Source organism: Bos grunniens, chromosome 26, assembly GCF_055505025.1.
Source record: "Bos grunniens cultivar Pamir isolate PY7600 chromosome 26, Bosgru_T2T1.0, whole genome shotgun sequence".
NCBI lineage: Eukaryota > Metazoa > Chordata > Mammalia > Artiodactyla > Bovidae > Bos > Bos grunniens.
The window spans coordinates 38,345,697-38,369,665 of NC_141190.1; the positions used below are offsets into that span (position 1 = coordinate 38,345,697).

Below are 23,969 nucleotides of genomic sequence, written 5' to 3' on the forward strand. Positions count from 1 at the left end.
ACTCCATTCCCTCTCAGTCAGAACAATACTAATTAAACCCCAACACCCCAGAAGATAAGGTTTCTCTCCTAACCCAGCCACCACAGCCACGCTTGCTAGTTTTCAGTAAGACCCTGCACTTCAGAGAAAACACCTAAAAGACGCTCTGGAGAAAGAGAAAGAAACTCCACTGTGACCGGAGAAACAGAACCAAGAGGAAAAACAAACCATGTCTTCGCTCTAAGTGGCATACAATCAACGTGACAGGCACTGTTCTACCTTAACCCTCACAATGACCCTACCACTAGGAATTATTATCCAAACCCCTTTTACAGATGCGGTAACAGACTCATCCAATGGTTGGTGATCCACTAATCTTAGAAAAATAGAACTCTGTAACTCAAAACTCTACAGAGTGCATCGTTTAGTAATGTTATATTCTTGGTGACAGAGATTTGAGAGTGGGTCTGAAGAATGTCCCCAGCCTGTAATAATGTTAAAATTTGATCAAGAAGAAATTTTTTTCTCACTTTTTAAGGGAAGAAAGCTATATAAAAATGTTATACCAAATTGAATACAGGCCTGGGTAATAATACCACATTCTCTAAAGTCCAGGTAACTGCTTATAATCAAAACTCAATCTAAGCACTTTATAGGTAAATGTCCCCTGATGCTCATATTCTAGACTCTCAATTCCATTTTTACTGAATGAAGTTGCCTTATTTCCCAAATTTTGTATTCAATATTTGGCAAAACTAATACAATATTGTAAAGTTTAAAAATAAAATTAAATTAAAAAAAAAAGAAGGAAGACAAAAAAATAAATAAATAAAAATAATCACGGAAAACTGAAAATCTTGTCTGATCTGAACTTAAATCTTACAGAAATCGTGAACCACCACCTACCAATCTGAAGATCCTGTTAAATAACTTACACAATAATCAGTTTTTGTGACTGGACGTTAATTACTTAACTGAAATACTTCTAAGCATGTTATCATCATTAATGCCCTGTTTACGTTTATGAAATAAATGTGCTCCGTTTTCTCAAAAAGGTACAGAGAGTACAACTGAATCTCAGGCCTGACTTCGGATTTAAGTTACCAATCCGATTAACCAGATAAACTATTTAGCAGGATTTTGCCCGTATGCATATGTCAAAGTGAGTGTCTTGTTCAGCCTAGGGCTAGAAAACACTCCCCGAGATTCAAGACCCTGCAAGAAAGATTTACAGGTAGCCAATAATATTTCGAGGCCCATTTTAAAATTGGATGTCTCCGTAAGAATATTTACAGGGTGCAAGAATGCAAGAGGGGTGGCTCTAGAAACGTACACCTTTCGCTGCAGGGCTGAACCACCCGGAACTCTGCAGGCTCTCCTGCAGCTGGGCCACACTCCGATGCCCAAATGGGAAGAATCCCATCCCGGCACAGAACTAAGCGCCACAGATTCTGATGTAGGATGTTTACCTTGCTGACTCTCCCATCAACTGCAGCTCGTTTCCGGGTACGGCAACTGTAAACAAGAGCCCATTTCCCGGGTCGAAAGCCTAATCCCGTCTCACTCCGGCCGGGGTGGGACGGAGAACTCCTCTCCCACCAACAGGACGGGGACTCCGCCGCGACGCCGCGTCAGAGCAAGGCGGAGGCCGGTTCAGCCGACGCTCCCACGAGCCCGGTCAAAGGCTTTGCAGGCCTGACCAAAGGTTTTACGGCTCGGCCGAGAGGCTGTGAGGCCTCCCGCGCTTGCTCCCTTGTTCCAGGCACCCTGTCTTCCCTGGGTCCGTCTCCCTGAAGCACAAGAACCAGCCTAGCAATCAGCCGTACTCACCAGTCCGGACCGTGCCGCCCGGCAGCCATCTTAAGGCCTGCCAACATCGCGCCTTCTCATTGGCTCCGACATCTCGACCAATGGGCTGGGGCCGTTCTGGTCTGGGGTCGCCATGGTAACCGGTCGCGCTTGGCTCGCCTTTTAAATAAACGAAAAAGGGCGATTCGTTTCTTTCTACTTCTTTTTTTCCCTCTGCTTTTCTCTCGCCATTTTCTCCTTTCTTCTAGACGTCTTAAAGACTTTTTTCTTTTTCCATCCCCTGCCGTACTCTAGTGCTCTGTGGTGAGGAAAGTGCCTGGCACTGAGTTCATTCCCCAAAGACCGGGACTCGCTGCAGAAGCTCTTAGACCCTTCTGGGAACGTTTCCATTCATTCAAACTCCCCCCACCCCCCCGCCCCCCAGCTCGCTTCCTTACTTTCCCACCCCCTCCCCGTACATATTTTTTTGAGCAGGAACCGTGCCAGCCTCTGTTGAGAGCAAAATGGTCTCTACCCCTGCTCTCGTGGCGCTTAGCATCTGCTGATGGTGGCAGCTGCTGCTGATGGTGGCAGCTGCTACAGACTGGCTGTGTGGCCTTGGCCAAAAGCTCATTGAGTTCCTTTTCCCTGGCAGCCACTGACTTAGGCTCTGCGAAGGGGGTTGGGAGGAACATAAAAAATAAGCAAGGGGGAAAGAAATAACCAAAAAAACTATGAGGAAAATAAAACAGGATATGACCATGATGGGAGTGGGACTATTTTAGAAATGCTTTCATACTCTGAAATAATGTTCTGTAATAATAAAAAAAAATTTCTGTTTTCTAGTGTTGTAACGATCATGTAACAAAATACGTATAAACCCCTTAAGGCATTACCTGGCCCCCATTCATTTCCAGTCTTTCAGCTATTTGTTGTTATTGTCACTAACCTTATCAATAATGCCTTTGAAGCATTCCAAAAATGTGTAAAAATTGCATATGGCACTCAATAACATGTCATAATTTAGTATAAACAGGTGTTTAATACTTAAGTATACACTACCTAACCCCCTTTGTTTTCCAGAAGATGTGCTAGGTGTATGAAGTAGTTTTCTATGCCCCCAGAATGATAGCAAAATCTGAATTGACAAGCTTGGGTCACAAAGACCCTTTCTTACATTCACATTCTCTGATTCTAAAACAGAAGCAGGGCTGAATGATTTAAGCATCTGTATGAAACTCTCTGGGGCAAGTGTGTCCAGCCTCTCAATAATGTTTTCCCTGCGTCCAGATACGTAAACAAGTTAAGCAGTTAAAGAGAGAGTGTGTCGGAAAATTCTGTTGTGGCTGTTACATTAAGCTTCCTAACTGCTATCTTAGTCTGCTGGGGTTGCCATAATAAAATATCACAGATTAAGTAATTTTGTTGTTGTTATTTAGTCACTGTCTGACTCTTTTGTGACCCCATGGATTGTAGCCTGCCAGACTCCTCTGTCCATGGGATGTTCCAGGCAAGAATACTGGAGTGGATTGCCATTTCCTTCTCCAGGGGATCTTCCTGACCCAGAGATGGAACCCTCATCTCCTGCATCGGCAGGTGGATTCTTTACAACTGAACACCAGGGAAGCCTATACAGCTTACACAACAAAAATTTATATCTCATAGTTCTGGACGTTGGACCATCTAAGATCAAGGGGCTAGCAAAGTAGATTTCATTCTGAGACCTCTTCTCTTGGCTTGGAGGCAGCAGTCATCTTGCTAAGTGCTCATAAAATCTCTGTGCGCTATGTAAGGAGAGGAAAAGGGAGAGAAAAAGCTCTCTGGTGTTTCTTCTTAAGAAGACACTAATCCTATTGGATCAGGGCCCTACCCTTATGACCGCATTTGACCTTAATCAGTTCTTTAACCACCCCATCTCCAAATACAGCCACCCTGGGTTTAGAATTTTAGTGTTTAAATTTTCAGTCCATAACAAATGCTGAGAGGGAAGAACTGAGACAAAGGATAGGAAGGAAGTATTGTCGGCCTATTTAAGAACTGTCTAGATTGTTTCTATATAAATTCTATCATAGAATACTCATTATTTACTGCATATAAATCTGCAATGGATAAATGGGGAATATAAGTACTCCAAAGACTTACAACCACCAGATTTCATACCAAAGATTTTTGGAAAGTCCTACTCCCAAAATACATAGTTTAAAATGTTCTCAGTGTTAATTTGAGAATGCTCAAATATCTGATTAACTTACTCTTGTGACATAATTGGATTTCTATAATACACGTAAATAGGTCAGACTTTTCTTCTGGTTTTGGTGGTAAGACTTTCAGTCTCTGAATATTATTATTTTGCCAGTTTTCTAAAGGAGATGTCAGTCATTTGATTTATTTTAATCAATAAATTTACCTTCCCTCCAGCAAATTCCTGCTTTGGAAACCTGCCAAATCATGCATTTTGTGAATGAAATACTTGTTTTTGTGAGATTTCTATGAAATACAGAATTATTGAATTCCTTTTACTAAATCATATTAAATGTGATTCAGCTAGACAATTGTGCTTGAATTGTGTTACATCTGGCACTAATTTCAAACATGTAAGTTTCATTTAAATTTTCAAACATCTTAAAAATCATAAAGCAGTTTTTCTTTGCTAAGAAATATTATAGTTTATGAATTGTTTTTCCTTATATTTAGTAATATTTGGAGAAGGAAATGGCAACCCACTCCAGTATCCTTGCCTGAAAAATCTCATGGACAGAGGAGCCTGGTGGGCTGCAGTCCATGGGGTCGCAAAGAGTCGGGCACAACTGAGCAACTAACACTTACTTACTTATCCTAAGCGTAGAGATTACAAGTCACACTCATGTTATAAAAGATTAATTGTGGAGGTCTTTTTTTGGTAGCTGCTAAATCTCTGATGAAAATTTCCCCAAATATATTGAAGTCCCTTAAATATGTCTCAGTTGGAAAAAGTAAATGCAACTTTGTTGAACACATGATAAATGTACTTCTTGCTGAAACTGAGAAAGAGAACAGTTCTTTCCATTTGTATAAAATGCCTTACTTTCTGCATTGAAGAAAAATTAGGCTAATGACTTATGCAAAAAAATAGAATCAAGGGAGTTCTGAACTTCGATATTGCATGACAATTTCTCTGTCTGGATTTTTTAAACTTGCAAATTGAAGCATCTCTAGGTAATGTTAATCTTCCAAGAATATATCAAACAACTAACACTATGACATTAGCAACAGTTGACATTTGAGGAAAGGAAATTTCTGTAATATAGGATGTTGCCAAAGAAAAGTACTGTTTCTTTATTCATCCTGCCTTACTTTTAGATTTTTCTGGTCCAACTGGGTTGTACATAGGAAGATAGGAGAGGTGCTTGCTATTATGTAACTAATGTCATATAAACCCAAGAGGTGGTTATTATTGTATCCATTTGACAGACAAAAGAAATTAAGGCTTCAAGAGTTTGCTAACTGCTAAGTCACTTCAGTCCTGTCTGACTCTGTGCGACCCCAGAGACTGCAGCCCACCAGGCTCCTCTGTCCATGAGATTTTTCAGGCAAGGATACTGGAGTGGGCTGCCATTTCCTTCTCCAAGAGTTTAAGAAACTGATCTAATGTCACAAATATAGTCAAAGGTCACAATCAGTTCAGTTCAGTTCATTTCAGTTGCTTAGAAAGTCCGACCCTTTGCAACCCCATGAATTACAGCACGCCAGGCTTCCCTGTCCATTACCAACTCCTGGAGTCTACCCAAACCCATGTCCATTGAGTCGGTGATGCCATCCAACCATCCCATCCTCTGTCGTCCCCTTCTCCACCTGCCCTCAATCTTTCCCAGCATCACGGTCTTTTCAAATGAGTCAGCTCTTCGCATCAGGTGGCCAAAGTATTGGAGTTTCAGCTTCAGCATCAGTCCTTCCAATGAACACCCAGGACTGATCTGCTTTAGAATGGACTAGTTGGTTCTCTTTGCAGTCCAAGGGACTCTCAGGAGTCTTCTCCAACACCACAGTTCAAAAGCATCAATTCTTCAGCACTCAGCTTTCTTTATAGTCCAACTCTCACATCCATACATGACTACTGGATTTGGGATTTGATCCCATACTGGATATGGGATTTAATCACTCACTACGTACCATGACTAGATGGACTTTTGTTGACAAATAACGTCTCTGCTTTTTAATATGCTGTCTAGGTTGGTCATAACTTTCCTTCCAAGGAGTAAGTGTCTTTTAATTTCATGGCTGCAGTCACCATCTGCAGTGATTTTGGAGCCCCAAAAAATAAAGTCAGCCACTGTTTCCACTGTTTCCCCATCTATTTGCCATGAAGTGATGGGACTAGATGCCATGATCTTAGTTTTCTAAATGTTGAGCTTTAAGTCAACTTTTTCACTCTCCTTTTCCACTTTCATCAAGAGGCTCTTTAGTTCTTCTTTGCTTTCTGCCATAAGGGTGGTGTCATCTGCATATCTGAGGTTTTAATATTTCTCCCAGCAATCTTGATTCCAGCTTGTGTTTCTTCCAGTCCACCGTTTCTCATGATGTACTCTGCATATAAGTTAAGTAAGTAGGGTGACAATATAGAGCCTTGACGTACTCCTTTTCCTATTTGGAACCAGTCGGTTGTTCCATGTCCAGTTCTAACTGTTGCTTCCTGACCTGCATACAGGTTTCTCAAGAGGCACAATAATAACATGCAAAACTAATATCAGAAAGTTTCACTGGACTCTGAAGTTTCTGCTCTTTCCACTGTCATACACTGCCCCTTTTACAGTGAAGTTCCTGGTAAATCCCAACACAGTGCAGTCAATAAAGTGTAGACATCATCACTACCCAGTGTGGGGGGGAACTCATGGAAAGAGAGGCTTCAGGAGCAAAATGTGTCTTCTCTCTACATCTTTCTCAGTATGTAGTGAGTAATCAAATCCCATCCTATTATCAAATCCCATCCTATTCAACAATTCATTGATTGCTGCATTGAAATATGTGTTACTCTCCCTTTTCCTAACACTTTCATCTTCCAAAACAGCCCATTGTCTGCTTAATCTCTCTAAAGGAAGAAACACATGTAAAGCTTTTAACATTCATCTTGGAATGTAGTTAATAGTCAGTAAACACCAGTTTCCTCCCTTTACATGTAAAGTTTTTACAGGTAAAAACTAGGGAGTGTGTGTGTGCATGTTTGAGGGGAGGGGAAGTGAATAGGCAGAGCACAGAGGATTTTTAGGGCAGAGAAAACACTCTATATGATGCCATAATGATACCATAAGCATTTGTCCAAACTCGTAGAGTGTATCACACCAACAGCAAACGGTAATGTAAAGCATGGACTTCGGTGATTATGATGTATCACTGTGGGCTCATCAGTGGTAACAGATGCAACACGCTGGTGGGGAGTATCTGTCATGACGTTGGGGGAGGGCGATTCACATATAGAAGAATCTCTGTACCTTGCTTCAGTTTTGCTGTGAACTTAAAACTGCTCTGAAAATACTGTTTAAAAATCATCGGAGAATAATATTACTTGTGAAAACTACATGAAATCCAAATTTTAGTGTCCATAAAGTTCCACGGGGACACATACACGAGAGAACCAAGTACATAAATGTTGACGTATTTGCCAGATTAAGCTGTCAGCATCTTTGTGGTCCTTACTTTGGACCTAATGCTTAGCATTTTGCTAAGGCTTGAAGAGAATACAAATGAAGTATGTAAACTGTCCTGTCAAGAAGTCTTTAGTGCAAGAAATGTAATGTAGTTTTAAATGACACATTTTGTACCATAATTACTAAAATTATGAGGTCCATGATACAAGTAGAAATTACACAAGTCCCAAAGAAGAATTTTTTTGACTGCTCTGTACAATGTGTGGGATCCTAGTTCCTTGGCCAGGGATCAAACCCGGGACCCCTGGAGTGGAAGCACAGAGTTTGAACCATAGGACCATAGGGAAGACCCCCAGAATGGAATTTGGCATGTGCTATCTCTTTTTCCTGGAATGCTTGTCTCTTTATAGTTGTTGAGCTCAGAATCTAGATCAAAATATTATCTCCTCAGTTAAATCTTTTCTGACACACAGTTCATGGCTTTCTTCTCTGTGCCTTTATAATAGCTGATGCACAGCACAGCTAGGGCTTCATCACACTGAAATGCAACCAGTGGTCATAGCTGAGTCCAACCTTGGTGGACTGTGCGCTCCTTTGAAGGCAAAGCACTTGTCCTGGCACCCGATATCCAGTAAGTGTTTGTGGAGAAGACAGATGAATGATGGAAGTGGAGATGTCAAGGCATGAGATGAAGAGAAACAGGGAAGGTGTTTAGGAACCAATGTAGAGTGGCAAGAATGCTGTGGTTTAGGTCAGACATAAGAAACCAACTTGGGTCAGCGTCTTAGGGCACTTCCTTAAGGCAAACACACAATTTCTACCTCGATACAATGGATTCTGATCAAGGGAATAATTAGAAGAAGCAGGTACTCCAATGAGATTAATATTATAGTCTTGTGAATAAGAAAGATGGATTTGGAAGTAGGTGAGCCAACATGAAAGATGTCTAGCTAGAAGACCATCGTGGGATAAATGATAAGCATCTGGATAAAAGTAATGGTAATGAGGATAAAGAAATCTGATCGTCAAGGGTAATATTTTCCTCATTCATTTATTCCCTTTCATTCTCACTTTTATGCTTTTGCTCTTTAACTGCTCCCTCCTTTCTACCCATTCATATTCTGCATTCAGTTTTATGAATTCAACACAGTCTTCGAGGATCCCTTTCATTAAGGAACTCCCTTAGTCAAATCTGACTTTGAAATAACCTGCTCAAGCAAACATACTTGTTGTATGCCACTTCTCACCTCCCTTCCATCTTCAGTACCACATCCTCAATTTATTCCAAGAAATAGCAAAACTGTTCCAGGTAAGCAGTGGTCATGTAGGTGGCCTGCTTGGAGGCTGGCCAACACATATCCTCTGGTGCAGAGAATGGAAAAGGATGCTCTGTTCACAAGATGGAAATTCCAGTTAATCTCTTACTCATAGACACAGGTACCTCATTTGGAAACTTCTTTTCCAGTTTTAACCCAGCCATATTGGTGTCTTATTCTCCATCATATTTTTTGTGATGCATAAAACAGCACGACCCACCACACTCATCCTGACTGCCAAGCACAAAGTGATGATGTGCTGGTGAGAAAAAAGAAAGCTGAAAGTTTAAAGTGAAGTAACTAATTACGGAACTAGCATCTCACCTTGAATGTGTCGAACAGAGCCTTTCAGAAAGCTTTCCAGAGCTTCCATCATGCAGAGTAAGCAAGAGTCATTTCTTATTCAGTATTATAATTTATTTTGTTTGGTTTTTATTGCCATGTGGCATTATTTTCTATGGCCTGGGAACTGCATTGGCATTTAGGATATTGTCTGTCTCTAGTAAAATGGCTTTTCTGAATTTCTTGTAACTATTTGGAAACAGACACTTGAAACCATGTATTTGCTAAATTGAGGCCATCCTGAGTGATCTGTCTCATACAACTTTACCCTTGTTAGGTTTTAACCTGGACATTTTTTTGAATTGCTTTCTACCATTAAACTGTGGGTAAATTTACTTATTTAATTCCAGTTAAGAAAAGCTCATTTTCAACAAGGACCTACCGTATAGCACAGAGAACTCTACTCGGAATATTTGGTGGACTTCTCTGGTGGCACGGTGGATAGAAATCCGCCTGCCAATGCAGGGGACACGGGTTCAATCCCTGGACCAAGAAGACTCCACATGCCACAGAGCAACTAAAGCCCATGTGCCACAACCACTGAGCCAGCACTCTACAGCCTGCACACCGCAACTACTGACCCCAAGTGCTGCAGTTCCTGAAGCTTGTGTGCCTAGAGCCCGTGCCCTGCAACAAAAGAAGCCACCACAATGAGAAGCCCGAGCACTGCAATGAAGAGTAACCCCTGCTCCCTGCAGCTAGAGAAAGCAGGTGCAGAGCAATGAAGGCCCAGCACAGCCAAAAATAAACACATTAAAAAAATATTTTGTAATAACCTGTAAGGGAAGAAAATCAGAAAAAAGAATACATTGAAAGAGATAGAGAAAGAGAGAGAGAGAGAAGTCGCTCAGTCGTGTCCGACTCTTTGTGACCCCGTGGACTGTAGCCCACCAGGCTCCTCTGTCCATGGGATTCTCCAGGCAAGAATACCAGAGTGGGTTGCCATTTCCTTCTCCAGGGGATCTTCCCAATCCAGGGATCAAACCCGGGTCCCGAAACAGATGGAGATAGATGTAATCTCTGAATCACTGTGCTGTATACCTGAAACTGACAGAACACTATAAATCAACTATACTCGAATCGAAAAGAAAGGAAAGCACATTTTACTCCATGGTTATGTTCTCAGCCCATCCAACCAAATCAGTAACTGAGTCACACAGACTCTGCCATCCTGCTTCCCAGCTCTGAGCCTGACCATCCCCAGAGCAGTGTCTTCCCTCTTTCCAAGTGCATTTCCTAGGTCCTTTCTAGAATTTCATTTAAACTTATATATTGGCTTTTTATTTTTACCTCTTCATCTTATATTTTGGTGGTCACTCTAGGGGTTACAGTATTCATCCTTAACTATTCACAGATGACTTAAATTTCGTATTTTAACAGTTCATGAAAAATGTAGAAACCTTGGAGCTGTACAGGTACATCTGCTGTTCTGGACACAACCTTGATATTGTCACAGATGCTAGAGCTACACACATTGTGAATCCCACAATCCAGTGTTTGCTTTAAACCATAAATGTATTTTAAAGGAATAAAGAGGTGGAATTTGTTTTTTACATCTACCTACACATTTAGTATTTCTGATGCTCTTCACTCCATCTTATGGATGTGAATTTATATCTGCTTTTATTTACTTTCATTCTGAAGAATTTCCCTTACCATGTTTTGTTAGCGTACATTTGCTAGCAATGGATTTTCTTAATTTTCTTTTACCTGAAAATATCATTCTTTTTCTAAGTCAAGTTCATTGAGGTAGAGTTTAAGTACAATCAAATTTACTCCTTACTGTAGGTTTTTAAAGTATCTTTGATATTAATTTCTCATTTTGATATTAATTTCTTTTATTATTCATTTGAATGCTTTCTTCTCTGCAATCACCCTCTGAGTTTTTTCAGTCTTTTAACTTTACTGAGGCTTTCAATGGCTTTGTCAAAGATCTCTCTTGGTAAATGTCCCATTGCACTTGAAAATATGTGGGTTATTTTCAAATATCTTTTGATATTGATTTTAAACATAACTCTATAGTGAGGAGAGAACAGATGCTGTATGGTTTCAATATCTTTAGACCGTGATGTTTTTGCATCTTGTTTATGTTCCTGGATGTGTTCCACTGTCTCCTGGTTTATGTCTATGGGAACTTGAATTTGTGTCCGACTGTTGTGTGAAAATTGTATAAATCTTAATTACGTAGAATTGGATCATAGTACTTTTCCGGCCTAGTATATCCTTCCTCTTTTTGTCTATTCATTCTATTAATTTTTGAGAGTTTGATATTGAAACTGCAACTAAAAACCATACTTTATCTACTTAAAAATAATTGCAATATACAGTGGAGCTACCAGTATATGTAATTTTGTTCTGTATTTTCCAAGTCTCCTGTAAATGTGTTATCATACTGTCATAATTTAAAAAAATAAAAAAAGAAAGGAAAAAAGATTTCTATTTCTATTACCCCTGATAGTGTACATTCTATGAAATCTGACAAATGCATATACTCATGTAACCACTACTGCAACCGATACATGAAATTTTGCCATCGACTCAAGTTCCCTCATGCCTCTCTGAAGTAAGTTATTTCCTCCACCCACAGCTCCTGGACACCACTGAGATGCTTTCTGTCCTCATGGTTTTGCCCTTCCCAGAATTAAGTTATACAAGTAAAATCTAGTTGTGTGTAGTCTTTTGAGTCTGGCCTTTCTCATGTAATGTAATGCATTTGAGGATCATTCATGTTGAATCCATCAGCAGTTTGTTCGTTTTTATTGCTGGGTAGTATTCAGTTACGTAGCTAAAACACAGTTTATTTATCCATTCACCAGATGAAGGATATTTAAAATGGTTTTCATCTTTACCAATTCTGAATTATGAGCAAAGAATACTGAAAGCACTGATGTAGGTTTTGTGTGAATAAAGTTTCCATTCCCCTTGAGTCAATGCTTAGGAGCGGGATTGCTGGGTTATATGGAATTTGTGTTTAACTATATAAGTAGCACCAACTGTTTTCCAAAGTGGTTGTACCACTGTTTATTCTCATCAGCCATGGGTGAAAGCTTCAGTTGCTCCAAATTCTTGCCAGAGACACAAAAAAGAATTTTAGCCACTCAAATAAATGTCTAGTGTTATCTCTTTGTGATATTAATTTTAATTTCCCTAATGACTAATGAGGTCTGTGGTTGTGTCTTTATTTTCTTAAGTGTCTTTTGAAGCACAGAAATTTCCTCACATGCTTCTAAGATTGCCTCTTTACCTTTGGTTTTCAGCAGTTGGATTATAATGTTTCTAGATGCACATTTTAGATTTTATATGTTTTGCTAAGTGCTCACTGAACTTCTTGAACTAGAAAATTTATGTCTTTAAACAAATTTGGATAATTTTCAGCCATTATTTCTTCAAACACTTTTTATATTCCCCTCTGTCATTCCATTTCTCAAATATTTGACGTTCTGATATTGATCTACAACACCCTGAGGCTCTGATCATTTATTACAAATGTTTTCCTCTGTTCTTCAGATTGTATGACTTATAATGATGTATCTTCAAGTTCTCTGAATCTCTTTTTTTTTTGTCATACTTATACTGTTATTAAGCTACATAGTAAATTTTTCATTATATGTATTTTATTTCTCAGTTCCATCATTTCTATTCAGTTCTTTTTATGTAATTTATATATCTTGACTGAGATTTCCTAGTCTCCTCACTCATTATAGTATAGTATTCTCCTTTCAAGTCTTAGCATAACTATTTAAAATTTTTTATTTTTCAATTCCAACATTGGGGGCATTCCAGGTTAGTCTCCATTGACTTTCTTTTTTTTTTTAATGTTTCATATTTTCCCGTATCTATAGACAATGAAAAATTTTGGATTTCATCCTGGAAACTGTGAAGGACACATTGTAGAAACACTAGATTCTCTTATGTTTCTCTAAAGAACATTGTTTTGTTCTTGTTGTTGCTGCTTTTGCTTTGTTTCCAAGCAGGCAGTTAACTGGCTAAGCTCAAAGCACAAGCTCTGTCTCCCTGTGACAGGTGGCAGTTAAAATCTAAATTCAGTTATTTTAGTGTTAGCTGGGCTGCTAGGACTCTGTCCTTAACTTGCATAGTTCAAGGATCATCCAAAGAGTCTTGTTGTTGTTGTTGCTGCTTAGTTGCTAAGTCACGTCTGACTCTTTTTTGCAACCCATGGACTGCAGCCACCAGGCTCCTCTGTCCATGGGATTTCCCAGGCAAGAATACTGGCGTGGGTTGCCATTTTCTTCTCTGAGGGATCTTCCCAATCCAGGGATCCATCCCGTGTCTCCTGCATTGGCAGGCAAGTTCTTTGCCACTGAGCCACCAGTGAAGCCCTGTCCAAAGATTAAGGCATAGTTTATAAATAGAATAAAGAGGGCTTACCCTCTCTCTCTTCTTTTCGAGACACCTTTTTACTTTTTAGCAGCTGTGATTGATCCAAACTCTTTTCCTAGTAAGATTATATTTCCAATCTATTTCTAGCCTTTAAGCATAAAGCTAGCTATGACCTTCTCTCAGGCTAACTGGAAAACAATGATAAACTCATCCTTTTGAGTCCGCTTCTTCTGGGTATCTGAACTTTCCAGTGTCTGACTGCTTTCTTTCACTCTCCAATGTCTTCAAGAAATAATTTTGCTTCTTCCAGAGTCTGGAGTTGCCATCAGTAGAATGGTGGGCCACAGAGGAGCTTACTTGGCCATGACTGGAAATGCAAGCATTTCTAATTCAGATGGGTGTGTATCTTCTTAAACACTCTTATGTTTTTCATGGAATCTTATTGCTGTTTGTTGTTGTTAGAGTTTATTCATTTTTGGTTACAGTTTTTAAGATAAAGATTTGGGGGCTTCCCTGGTGACTCAGACGGTAAAGAATCCACCTGCAATGCAGGAGACTCAAGTTTGATAACCTGAATCGGAAAGATTCCCTGGAGAAGGGAATGGCTACCCACTCCAGTATTCTTGCCTGGAGAATTCCATGGATAGAGGAGCCTGGTGGGCCACAGTTCACTGGGTCACAAAGAGTTGGACACGACTGAGCGACTAGCACTTTCACTTTACTACTTTTTATATTAAGCACCACTCCAAAATCACTGCAGTTGGTGACTGCAGCCATGAAATTAAAAGATGCCTACTCCTTGGAAGGAAAGTTATGACCAACCTAGATAGCATATTCAAAAGTAAAGACATTACTTTGCCAACAAAGGTCCGTCTAGTCAAGGCTATGGTTTTTCCTGTGGTCATGTATGGATGTGAGAGTTGGACTGTGAAGAAAGCTGAGCGCTGAAGAATTGATGCTTTTGAACTGTGGTGTTGGAGAAGACTCTTGAGAGTCCCTTGGACTTCAAGGAGATCCAACCAGTCCATCCTAAAGGAGATCAGTCCTGGGTGTTTATTGGAAGGACTGATGCTGAAGCTGAAACTCCAATACTTTGGCCACCTCATGCGAAGAGTTGACTCATTGGAAAAGACCCTGATGCTGGGAGGGATTGGGGGCAGGAGGAGAAGGGGATGACAGAGGATGAGATGGCTGGATGGCATCACCGACTCGATGACATGAGTTTGGGTAAACTCCGGGAGTTGGTGATGGACAGGGAGGCCTAGCGTGCTGCGATTCATGGGGTCACAAAGAGTCGGACAAGACTGAGCAACTGAACTGAACTGAACTGAATGTCTGCCTGCTCTCTTGTCCTATATACTGGACATTCAGTCAATAATTACATGATGAAAAATGAGTTAATGTAGCATAAACTTTTCCTTACCTATATAGAATAACTTCTTGTTGAGAAAATTTTTTCTATACAAGAATACTTAGTTAATCACAGGCATTTTTCATTAAAAATGCTATTAGAAAAAAAAAAAAAACCCTTACAATTCTTTCAAAAATACAGGAACCTACTTTCTTACATTTTTAAAATGAAGATTTAATGCAATTTATTCAATATTGATTTAATTTCTACTAGATACAAGGCACCATGGGAGACATTGACTATTTTAGGATGAAAGGGAAGGACGATTAAATGAGAAAGATAAGAACATGGTCCCTGCCACTCAAAAATCTAAAATCTTGTTGGAGAGACAGACAGATATAAATAACCCTAACATATAAAGCAGACAACAATGAGTGCTATTTCAAAAACAGAATAAAGTGTTATGATTGCAGTAAGTAGGAAGCAGTGAAATCAGATTGAAATTTCAGGACAGTTTCTTGGTAGAGATAGGATATACACTGGCCTTGAAAAAAAAAGGGAAGTAGGAGGATAAAAAGAATTTAATAGGCATATCTGGTAGGGAAATTTCATTCTAGGAAAGTCTGGGAAATTATAGGTCTTGTTTGGGGAAAAGTAGCATGGTTTAGTGATAAGATCTTGGACTTTGAAGTCACAAAGTCACATATACTAAGTTGCTCATTAGTGTCCGACTCTTTGAAACCCTATAAACTGTAGCCGACCAGGCTCCGCTGTCCATGGGATTCTCCAGGCAAGGATACAGGAGTGGATTGCCATTTCCTCCTTCAGGAGATCTTCTTGACCCAGGGATCGAACCTGTGTCTCTTACATCTGCACTGCAGGGAGGTTCTTTACAGTAGCGCCATGTGGAAAGCCTAAATATAGCATGACTCTGCTCAACTCCTTAAATTTCCCTGCGCCTCAGTTTCACCACCAGAAAAAAAAAAAAAAAGGAGGGGGGTATCAAGTAGAGATCAAATTATGGAGAGGCTTAAAAGAGGTTGATAGAAGCATGTAGACTGAAGTTGGGGAAGTCTTTTAGGAAACTATAACAATAATCTAGGTAAAAGATGCTTGCAAGACCAAACCTGAAAAAAAAAAGACTATTTTCTATTTCAGCCATAGACTTTGGAGGATATAAATATAAACAACTTGGCAATAGACTATGGAGGAAAGAAAAAGTGAAAACTCAGGGAATTTAGTGGAAACTCAGGGAATTTAATGGAAACCAGACTGTAGTTTACAGTAATTTTGTTAGTATGATATATACGTAGGGCTCCTTTTTGAAATATAGAGGCAATTATCTGATGGATATATTAGTATAATATGTAAACTATTTTTAAATGGGACTTTAAAGAGATTGAAAGAATAATTTTCAAAGTTTTCCAGTTTTTTAATTAAAAAGAAACTTAAGGAACTTTCTTCATAATTTTGCTTAATAATAGAATTTCTACTTGTTCTTTTCTCTACTCTCTGGTTCATTGAAGTCTTATTAGCATATACTTCATACTTTCAGATATACTAAATTTTTCTTTTTAGTAACAACCCTCTTACTAGCACCTCCATAGCATTTCATTAAAATGTTTGCCAAATAATACTGTTGTGGTTTGCTGTTATTGTTTATTTGTCTTGGATAGTGGAAAAATATTTACGTAAAGAAAATGGGATTTATGATTCATAAACCTGGAAACTCTCAGTATTTAAATGCAAACAAGCTGACATTCATATTTAGCTAAGTGACTGTAAGAGGCAATTTAATATTTAGAAAACTGTGCTGCGACCTCAAATACATGTATGTCTTTTGCCTTTGAGTGAGTGAGTGCAGTCGCTCAGCTGTGTCTGAAGGGACACAAAGTACATAAAGGACCTAAAAATCAAACCCGAGTCTCTTGTGTCTCTTGCATTGGCAGGAGGATTCTTTACCACTAGCACAACCTGGGAAGCCCTTTTGCCTTTATTGGCACCAAAAATAACAGTTCATTAACGTGCACTTGCCAGGCACAAAATGCTTTGCTAATCATAGCATACGCACAATCTCAATTTTCATGACAGTAAGATAAGATACTTTTATCATCCTTATTTTATACTAAAGAAAATAAAAGTTCAGAAAGACTTTGTGTCCTGGATCACATAGCTAGCGAGTGGCAGAATCTAGATCTGCCATCTGCCAAGATCACCTGCTTCCCAAACCCACGGGTTTTTCCTATGCCACCTTGCCTACCCCAGGAAGAAGAGGAAGATCTACAAACCGCCCTGAGTACTTCCTAAAGGCCAGTACCATTCCAATTGCTTTTACACATATTAACCAATCATATCATCACCACAGTCATGAGAGAGTTCATTTTTATCCTCATTCTGTATAAGAGTAAATTACCACCACCACCCTCCGCCCCGCAAAAAAAAAAGAGAATTCTAAGTTGTCACACAGACCAAAAAAAGAACTGACATTCAACAATTGAACTGGCATTCAACATCCTCGTGGCATTCAACAGTTCTACAAGTAAAATATCCCTAATCCCCAAGAACCTGGATCCAAGTCACATCGTTATACGGTCACTGGAAATGTTTGCCTGGTGCCTAAATATTTTCTTACTAGGATCCATTCCAATCAAAATGAAGATGATCCTGGGAGAGAAAACCTAGGAAGTGCTATTAGCCACTGCCCTGCATTTTGACTAAACTACCAGCTGATCTCCAGACAGGAGGAATTTAACAAGGGGAGGGGAGATGAGGAGGTCACAGGGCATACAGGCAGGGTCGACTGGAAGGAGGAAGGGGGAAGACACTTCTGGGGATGGTTGAGGCGTAGAATCCCAACCCTGCCCACTTCATGCTTCTCAGAGCTTGGTCACTATAGAACCACGCCTGCACTTGAGATTCATGAATGGAGATGAGACAATGAGGTGAACATACTGTGATCCAGAGAAGACGCTCAAACTACATCTTGTTTTTATTAACAGAACATATAGCACCTTCTGTGAGATGAGATGTTAAGAGCTGTACGTATGGTTCTGCCAAATATTAACTCGGGTTAATTGCAGGCTGCCCAATCTATCATGGGCATGATGTTTCAAACTTTCAAGTGATAGATTAAATGGTTTCTCTAGGTTGATGTTCCTCTCATTGTGTAAGTCACATGTGACGTGCCATCCTCACTCCCCGTGTGTTTACCACTGTGAGTGACCCTGAGGCCAAAAGAGAAGCACAAACAGTTGGGAAGGGCTCAGCAGCATCTCACTCATACTACATCCAGGCGTCATAATGAATTAAGTTCACCTGTGCGCATTTTCTGACCTGTGGACTGAAAAAAAAAAATCTCCTTTTCCAAGAAGTTGTTTTGACTTTTCAGCAGAGGATACTATAAAAGATAGACTATTATAAACTCTCCTGAAGCAAAATATTTGCTTTAGGTAAATAGCCTTCTTACAGCTATAAATAATTAAGGAAAACTCAATATAAAATAATGTACAAAGCTCTGAGTTTCTAACCAAAAAGGTTTCCAAAGCTTTACCTTTGGAGGGATCTGCCCTTAAGGAGAAATACTGAAAAGATCCCAAATGCCCTAAGTTCCAAAGCCATACAGGACAAGGATTGAAATGAAGACCTCTTCTAGACCCAAGACCTCTTCTTGGGTCTAGAAGTCACAAAGACTCGGAAACTGATTCTTTTCTCCCGGGAAGGCCTCTTAAACTCTGGTACCTGAGATGCTTTCATATGTGAAGCAGGAGTGACTGCACCTGCCCCGCCTGTTCTCACAGGGGGTTGTGGAAATCAAGGGCAGAGACAGCAGTTAGCATGAAGCAGCACCCATACCAATAGAACACCGTGTATGTAAGGTCTGGTGAAGTCTGGCACAGGGACCCAGCCTTCAGACCATGCCTGACATGCCTGTGACTTGCTGTACTGTTTGTGAAAGATTATTCAGGAAGATGGTACGCGCTGAGAGTATTTTCGAGCTGAAGCAGGAGGAGAACCGGCTTGAATATTCTGTTGAGGAAACAGGGATGGAAGGAACCAAGGGCTCAGCCCTTGAAACTCTGGGAATCTCTCCACTTTAGAGGAAGACAGCAAATAGCATCTTAAAATGGGTTCATTTGGAGACTTAGGAGCAAACAGGGCAGATGCTCCTTGTCCTAGAAATGGGGTGAAGAGGGACCTAATAAGACTGGTGATTTTGCTGCCATCTTAAGAGCTTATGTAAAAGTGTGTAGAAAGCTAGTTTGTAAAAATAGATACCAGACATTATCAGTGACTATCGCTAGGTGACAGGATTTTTTGTGAGAATATGTGTGATTTTTACGCTTTTTGTTGATCTATATTCTCTAGCTCTTCCATAGTGACAATGTATTCCTTCTGCTTCCCTGGTGGCTCAGATGGTAAAGAATCTGCGTGCAGTGCAGGAGACCCAGGGTTTGATCCCTGGGTCAGGAAGATCCCCTGAGAAGGAAATGGCAACCCGCTCCAGTATTCTTGCCCGGAGAATCTCATGGACAGAGAAGCCTGGTGGGCTACAGTCGGCGTCACAAAGAGCTGGACACGACTGAGTGACTAACACCGTCACTTTCATTTCTTCTGCAATAAAAATGCTATTTCTGTAAAAAGTAGACAAACATTTAACATTTCATACTATAGGCAAAGACTCATTTTTTAAAAAATTATTAGGCATATTACTTTATAGGTAACTTCTTTTAAAATGGAAAATGTGTTTCTTGATCATCAGCCATTGTTTATGGTAACCAGTCCTTCACTTCTCATTTGGAAGGCTACATTGGCCTCCTACTGCACTTGGGGACTGGTCTGCCAAGAAGGGATTGGTCGCATGAAGGGGTGTGGCACCAATAACCCTTAGGAATACAGGCCACAGAGCTAATGAAGTGCCCCAAGGAAAGAAAGTCTTACCCGTCAGCTATGAGTTCTCTCCCCCCACACCAGACACCTGAGGGCACGTGACCTAGGAATGTGCATCCCAAGATAATACTACCTTCAGAGAACTCTACTTATAGGTAAGTAACTCTCCTTTATAGGAGGTATCTTTGTGTGGCAGACTGTTTATGGGAGCAATTTGAATTGAACTTTAAATGAAAAAGGCCTATCTCTGTAAGTGGTAATAATTTTAGTCATCTCGCTGTGGCTAGGGGTTGTGGAATTCATTAGCACAGATTAACATATAAAGTGGGTGAGATATCTAATAGCAAACGGAGAGGTTTAGGGGCCTTAATTCATCACTGAATGAACAGCGTGTACAGTATTAGGGACTATGAAATTTTTAATTTACACAAAGTGTCCAAGAATATAGGGAATAAATTTAAACCCAAAACAGATAATGGAGCTATGCCCTGCCTGGCTGGCAAGTTGAATTGTTTTTACACTGAGTGAAGAAAGCTAATTATCCCAAGCACAAGGAGACTGCTAAAAATAATAAGATTATAAGGAATAATTTGCTGATATAATTACAACAAAATTGGGTACACACAATCGTCAGATACATGTATTGCTTGACCTGGGTGAGAAAGTGAAATAAATCCTTCTTCTATAGCCTTCGTAAATTTGTTTTTATCATCTCCAAGTGGTGTTTGCACAGGCAGCACAATTTGCATGTGTAATGTGGCTGTACAAATTGACAACAAGTAAATTATTCAAGGAAATAGGCTGGTCGCGGGTCTGAACTATCTCGCAAAGCCTATTCATTTTGAAGAATCACTGAGACGTGAAGCTCATACATCAACCGTTTTCTGACAATCCTCAGACTTATTGTCTCCTAAAATGTCATTATGGCTATTATTTATGAAGCTAATTCATTTATTAATATATATTTAACTCTGACTTGTCATGCACCTTAGCAGACATTCTGTGCACTGCATATTTTTGAATAGATGAAAGACTTTTGCATGCTTTAATGATTACTGTAAGCCGCTATAGATTTATAGAATGCAGCTTTATTATCTACTTGCATTAATACCTTTTATAACTTTTTTTTGCTTAAGGCCATCAAATATAAATAGCAAATGACATATTCAAAAGATTGTATGGAATAAGATTTTCCAAGAGTTTGTTGAATTTTAGAACAAAATGGGCTAGCTGTCAGTTAAGACCTAATTCACCTAAAAAGATGGGTATATACCAATTATGTTGAATTTTCCTGAAAAATATCGGCTGCAATTTTTCAAGAAAAAGGAAGAGATGCATGATTCATTGAACTCTTTCCTTCTGTGTGCTGAAGTTGAGTAACAGTTCCCAAGGAAGCTGGCTTTTAGGTGTTCATTTTTCCCTGGGACCTTGCACTGTGCCCTTCACATTATCTTTAGCCAGTACATGTTGTATGAAGGAAAAAATGAATGACCTCCAGCCTTTCTGATGATGCCATGAGCAAAATCAGTAGAAATAAGCATTTGCATTTCTGACCTCTCGAGAATGTTCTGTGACCCCGCTAGGATTCAGAAATCAACCATATATACATGCAATGAAAATATACAACACATGTTATTTTGATAGGGTGCCTAAGAGTGACTTCACTTTCACTTTTCACTTTCATGCGTTGGAGAAGGAAATGGCAACCCACTCCAGTGTTCTTGCCTGGAGAATCCCAGGGACAGGGGAGCCTGGTGGGCTGCCGTCTATGGGGTCGCACAGAGTCAGACACGACTGAAGCGACTTAGCAGAAGCAGCAAAAATGTGTCAGTTCTATACTGGACCTGTATTGACACTCCTGGTTGTCACTGCATAAAGTTTGCTCTCTAGCATCTTCCACTGTATGTGACCATGGCTACTCTGTGTGCATACATGTGTGTGGGTGTGAATATGTGTGTGTGAGCGTGTGTGTGCACATACGTATGTGTACGTGTTGGTGAAGTAGAAGGAACTGGAGAATGAAACAGAGGGACAGGGGAGTTGCTTGAGACATTCTGCTCTGAGTATGCTTCATGCTAACCATTGACATATTCACCATTTTTCTAACACTTCTGCACTGGAGTAGGTATAGATACAGAACTTTCTGGTACTAACCAAACAGAAGGGCAGCACAGGCGGACATAATGCTACTGTAACTTAACAATGGATTTGAAATTATTGCAAATAAGATGCTTTATTTTGAGGATAAAATCAGTGAGAAGATAAAGAAAAATGCCCTTATTGACTGTATTGGTTTTAATAATGTCATAAAATCACCAAACTTTTTAGATAATTAAAATTATCTTTTTTGAATAAGATAATGTATTTTTTTAAATACTGCTTAATCTATGGACACAAATTAGGTTCGTAGTTGTCTAGGGCTGGTGAAGTGCAGAAAATGGCAAGTGACTGTTCGTAGGCACAGTATTTCTTTTGGGGGTGACAAATACGTTTTAAAATTAGATTGTTGTGATGGATACACAATTCTGTGAATAGACTAAAAACCATTTAAATGTGTAAACTGTGTGGTATGTGAGTTATATCTCAACAACATACTACTTGACAGATGCCAAAATTACATATTTTATTATATATATACCCAACATCATGTACTATAAATAGTAGCTTAAGGAAATAACTATTTATGAAACTTGCCTGCAAATGAAACTTGAATGAAATATAAAGTAAGTAATCTATCCATAAAAGGATAGGAAATAGGCCTACCTTTCAGAAATCCAGCCTTCAGCAAGAATAGTATTCATGTTAGGTGATCTGATAAGAGGAAAAAAAATTCCCTGCATCTCAAACACTGATATAAGCCATCAAGAATAGTCAAGAAAAATCTTCAGTAAATACATAGGAAGGTACTATTTTTCATTTAGAATTACTTTATTTGGTCAACAAAGCATTAAGAATCTATTTTTAAAAGTAATTTTCTTATATAAAGTATTCTCTCAAAAATGCCGTATTTGATAGGGAAAGCAAACCACACACATACAAAATATCTTTCTCACTGCATAACCTTGGCAGGGAAGACTGATGACATTTTTATTAGTAATATTAATCACTTGCTTAAAGGGAAAAATGTCTCACTTTTCCAAGAGCTATAATATTTACCTATTTACACCTTTTAAAATTTCAATAACTCCAACTCAGAACCCTTAACCCCCATAACCTTCAAAGAACAAGTAAAATGAAAATTAATAAATGTTCCCTAGTGTGCTATGAGCCATTAATTGTAGGTTGAAAAGCTTGAGTCTAATAAGAAACATGCCTTCAGCAGAAAGGATAAAGTCATCTGTGATGCTCATGATTTAATGATAAAAATGTGCAGTCAATTTCCAATGAAGTAAAGACCTATAACCCAGGAATATTTTAACTCACAAATTCTTGCAGATACCTGAGGAACTCGGAAAGGTGAACAACCTCAAATACTGAAATGTTCTCAGCATGAATTAAATAATTCATCTCCAAAGTGGTCTGGAGATAAAGGGAATAGGATTTCTAGCAATAACGGATGATCAGGAATGGATTTGGCCCACACTCCAAGAAAGCACAGGCATTTCCTTTAATCTAGTAACAAAATGATTTTCTTAGTAGTTTTTTAGAGAAGTATATAATATTAGAAATAAAGACATGTTAATAACATCATTGACCATAAATCCCACATAAAATTTAAAAAAAAACAATCAGCTCTAAACAGTACAGAGGTACCTTAAAAAGCTAAAACTAGAGCCATGGTATGATCCAGCAATCCCAGTTCTTGGCGTATATCCAGAGAAAACCATAATTTGAAAAGATGCGTTCACTGAGATACGTTCCAGTGTTCACTGAAGCACTATTTGCAACAGACAAGACATGAAAGCAACCTAAATGTCCATCAACAGAGGAATGGATAAAGAAGATGTGATACAAATAGACGATGGAATATTTCTCAGCCATAAAAAAGAATGAAATAGTGCTATTTACAGCAACACTGAGATTGAAGAGATTGTAATACTGAGCAAGAGTGTTCTAGAGGAGTCAGAGGAGAAATATCATATGACATCCCTTTTAGGTGAAATCTAAAAAAGAATGATGCAAATGAACTTACAAAACAGAAAGAAACTCACAGACTTGGAAGATGAATTTCTGGTTGCTGGGGGTGAGAAACAGGAGGAAGCGATAGTTAGGGAGTTTGGGATGGACATGTACACACTGCTATATATAAAATAAATAGTTAATAAGAATCTGTTGCATAGCACAGAGAACTCTACTCAATACTCTGTAGTGATCTATATGGGAAAAGAATCTAAAAAAGATATA

The 23,969-nt window shown here is 39.2% G+C and overlaps 1 protein-coding gene across 3 annotated transcripts in view; it reads right to left on the reverse strand.

Annotated features, from left to right (window-relative positions):
- The window catches only part of FAM204A (family with sequence similarity 204 member A), a 28,844-nt gene extending 26,987 nt beyond the window's left edge, over positions 1-1,857 (reverse strand). The window contains exon 1 of one of the 3 annotated variants that reach the window (XM_086377049.1): positions 1,810-1,857. The gene's annotated coding sequence lies outside the window, so the exon portion shown is untranslated. Of the gene's footprint in view, positions 1-1,448 lie in introns of all 3 variants that reach the window. The other 2 variants (XM_086377050.1, XM_086377052.1) reach the window with 2 other exon arrangements.
- Between the last annotated feature and the right edge of the window lie 22,112 nt (positions 1,858-23,969).